This window comes from Triticum aestivum, chromosome 4A (assembly GCF_018294505.1).
Source record: "Triticum aestivum cultivar Chinese Spring chromosome 4A, IWGSC CS RefSeq v2.1, whole genome shotgun sequence".
NCBI classification, from domain to species: domain Eukaryota; kingdom Viridiplantae; phylum Streptophyta; class Magnoliopsida; order Poales; family Poaceae; genus Triticum; species Triticum aestivum.
Window position 1 is genome coordinate 483,754,646 of NC_057803.1, and position 4,277 is coordinate 483,758,922.

The 4,277-nt window shown below is 49.1% G+C and overlaps 1 pseudogene; it reads left to right on the top strand.

Annotated features, from left to right (window-relative positions):
• Nucleotides 1-1,997: 1,997 nt before the first annotated feature.
• Nucleotides 1,998-3,460, top strand: LOC123082110 (transcription repressor OFP13-like; annotated as a pseudogene).
• The last annotated feature ends 817 nt before the right edge of the window (nt 3,461-4,277 follow it).

The window sequence follows — 4,277 nt, forward strand, 5'->3', positions numbered from 1 at the left end:
CCAAACCTAGAACTGTGCGTTCACATGTGTTACATTAGATACATACTAATAAGGAATCTAGCATTCACATGTGTTACATCAGATACATACAAGTAGGGAATCTAGACTCCCTGAGAATGCTTTACTGCTTCGATTTCATTGGAGCCACTTACCCTCCTTTGCCCTTTTATTCCAATCTAGCACTTTAATTACTTTTAGCCGCCAATCACTTGCAATTCTACAATCTGTGTTTCCCTTTTGCTTTGTATTGTAATTAACTTGTAGACACATCTCTGCAAGCCTCTACAGGAGGCAAAGACCATTTCCTCAAAAAAGCTACAATTGTAGTCTATGCACTTGCAGATCATCACCGCCGAACATGCGGCGGTAGAGCTCCTCAACGGAGCGGCGACAGAGGCGAAAGGTGGGATGGTCACGTAATTGGGAAGTAGGTGGCGCGGGGAGGCTATGGGAGGCAGAGAGGCAACTCGGCATCGGCGAGGGCTCGCTTTGGCTCACCGGTCCGTAGTAGTGGTGGCTGGCGCTTGGCCGTTGGATCAGGCGCCGACGCCCATCTTGAGGTGGGGTTGGATCTAAGGTGGATGGAGAGGGGATTAGGCCTAGGATTTTGGTTCCAAAAAGACAGGGAATGTTTTCCTTGTACACAAGGGCTAGGGGGCTGGATATGTGCAGTAAGGTAGGCCGACTCATTTCGCAAATTTTAATTATAAATAATTTATTAAATAAAGGTTGCAACCAAATATAATTTAGTTAGAGCATCAAACAAACTTTGAATTGAATGGAATTATAAATGTGACTTCTCTAGACCATATCAAGGCCATTCAAAAATAATCAAACTATTTGGACTTCGTTTAATATGTATTTAGAAAATAAATCTGTTTAATGTAATAAATGGGTTTGAACTATGAGTGATAACTAGGATTGGGCAAAAATAGTGAAATAATTGAGATAGCTCCCAAATATCACAAAAAGACCATATGCAAAGTGTGAAGGTGGGCCTCAGACTAAAACACCAAAATGGAGAAGGGTTTACTTATTCACCATTTAGCAAAATAGCAAAATAAAATATCTAATGAGTAATTTAAATAGTGTCCAATCTATATCCGTCCATCAGTGATGCTAATATACATGATCACTGGCTTGACGAAATACGAAATAGGTTAAATACGCTTATAAGGGTGGAATCGTCTGCCTTATTACAGCCGCATTGTCCATGTATAAATTGCATTATTTCTAATGGCAAACACTTTCTTGTTTGCAGGTCGCTTTTCGTTGTACACACCTACTTTGTATGTGATCTACGATGCATCGAACATAGTACCAACTGTTGCTTAAGATGGTGCGTACGAGTTTGGAGGGAGGTGGTCACGGAGGTTTTTACCCAACATTAATAGCAACATGATCTTTAGATTGGTCCACTTTCTCCTATGATATAGACTTAGTGTGGGTCCCATAGGATTTCACCGCTGCCATTGTGTCGTTATACCTTTTTATTTTTGTTGAACTTGTTTCTGTAGGCTGTGTGCATAGCTATTCAGAGGCCGGATATCGCTTCATATGTATGTTCCACTTGATGCTACATTTTGAGTTAATAAAAGCATCATTTGTTGAAAAGATGGTTTTGCATTTAAAATTGCACTATGTAGGTATAGGATAAAATGCTATGCTTGGAAGTTTGAAACAGTCCATTAGTCTTGATAGGACATATATTTGGAAAACTAAAAGCCTACGAACTCCTACGAAATTCATCAATTCAAAAGGCCAAAGAGGTTTTCAAAAAAAAAATCCGCATTCCAAATTGGGAAGAGCTGACCTGCGTAACCACCGGTAGGATAAATATAAACCGGAGCTAGCTGACACGGATTCAACTATCAACTGTTGCATTGGCTTCCCGCCAAAAATAATATTTGTTGCATTAGCATCACACAGTCTACAACTCTACGCAGAGAGTGAGACAGAGTAGATAAATACGGGCACATGATCCGCGGTCCCATCCCCATGTGTCGTCTCTCCCTCTCTTAATTGCAGCAGCTACTTTCTACCTCACGCCGCCCCCGTTTCCCTCCATTACCACGGCAGCTCTACTTTCTCTCTCTACAGTACAGCTCGCTCGAGCTCATCTCCTTCCTCAGTTCGTTCGTCTCCCGTGTGGGGTTCCAATGGGCAAGAAAGGCCTCACCTCCATCTTCTCCAAGCTCCCCGCCGGCGCCGACGAGCCTTCTCCGCCGTGGCCGTGGCCGTCGTGCCGGAATCCACAGACGGCCTCCTTCCGCGAGGAAGAACGCCGCCGGCCCTGCAGAACCGCCGCCGCCGTCAGCAGGAGCCCCGCGGCTGCGGCGAGGCTCATCCACGGCGGCGCCGGGGAAATGTACAAGACGGTCAACTCCGTCTACCAGCTCGACTACATCTCTGCCGACGGCTCCTGCTTCGACGACGAGGAGGAGGAGGAGGAGGGGCAGGGCGTGCTTGAGCTGGATGACGATGACGGTTTCTCGACGACGACCGCGTCGGAGGAGTGGTCGGAGGCGGTGATCCGCAGCCTCGGCCGCACGTCCACCGACCGCTTCTTCGTCGACCCTCCGGGCCCGGCGTCCAACTCCATCTTGGCGCTGTCGCCTGGGAAGCAGTCGGCGGCACAAGCGGATGAGGCCGAGGAGAAGCCGCAGTCGGAGCCGATTGCGTCGACGTCGCTGGTGGAGGAGAGCGTGGCGGTGGCGGTGGACTCGGAGGACCCGTACGGGGACTTCCGGGCGTCCATGGAGGAGATGGTGGCCGCGCACGGGCTGCGCGGCTGGGAAGCGCTGGAGGAGCTCCTCGTGTGGAGTGTGGTACCTCCGGATCAACGGCAAGCACAACCACGCACTCATCGTCGGCGCCTTCGTCGACCTCCTGGTCGGCCTCGCCGCGCCGCTGGCGTCGTCCTCTTCTGCCGCGCCAACCACCACCACCACAGCGACGACGATGACGACCACCAGCGCCAGCGGCGGCAGCGGGAGCACCGCCAGCACCAGCACGTCCAGCAGCACATGTGGCTGCGAAGGCGACGTCACTCCCGCCACCACAACGACAGAGGAGCAATGCGGCGATCGGAACGGCGACGCCTCGCGCTCGCCTGCTTCATCAAGCCATAGCCTGCAGGGCAAGGACGAGGAGGACCTCGCCGGCGACAAGGCAGGTGACGACGATCTTAGCATCACCAGAAGTGCACATTAGCTTCTTGGTTAGTCAACCGGCAAAACGTCATCGGTTTTCTTTTCTTTGAGATCTCGAAAGTTCTACGGCGGCCCTGTTTGATTAGCGGCCCGCTTGGAAGGCCGGAATTTCACAAGAATTTGTGCTCCCTGTTTTCACCAAATTCTCGTGAAATTTTCGCTTTCCGAACAATCGCAACAAAATTCATGATAATGCTTGCTTGTTTGTTCATCTCTCCTTCAATTTTTAAAAAAATGCTGATACCACATACGGAGTATTTACAAATATTTTGGAGGTATAACGTTGGAGCCTGGAGGGATCCAATGTACAGTATGACGCATTAGTTGTAGGCTCCTCTAAACAGGAGTACTTACTTGAAATCAATACTGTCGCAAGCTTAAACATACGAATTTGACAATGTACTTTGTGTAAGTTGCATGTCATATATTATTGCTCTAATATTTGGTCAAAGCTAGCCTTGAAAAACGTATTAGGCCCTATATAGATGGAAGGAGGGAGTACATTCATTCATTCATCCATGATCCATCAATTACTGCGAGTTGCTACTGATGAGGCACCGACCGCTGGTTAACGTGAATCAGAAATAAAGCTGCAGATTTCGGCGGTGCAAATACGCGCACAGCGACGTGCTGGTGGGCAGGGCAGGTCGATGCACAGACATATTTAATGCGTACAGCACCACAAGCCAATCAATTTGATCAATGTACACACATACATGTGCCTGCGTACACATGCACGCTTGGCAGTAGGACTAACCACCACTGCTACGTCTACGTGGTGATGTGATTAGACGACGAAGTACGTGTACCTAATTTCGTTGTTCTCCGTCTGGGAAAGAAAAAAAAACACGAAGTACGTGAACAGCAGAAAGCCGGTGCTAGTGGTACACGTAGTATTGATTAGCAGGCGAGACGAGAGGCCGACGTTGCGTCGATGACAGGTCGCCGTCGATCGTGGCGGTAGCGTGTGATGACTGATCGCACAGGGCTGGGCGGCGAGTTTGAATGCGGTCCATCTCTTCGGTGCCCCTCCCTGTATTCCGTGCACCCCCATGCTTTTCTCCT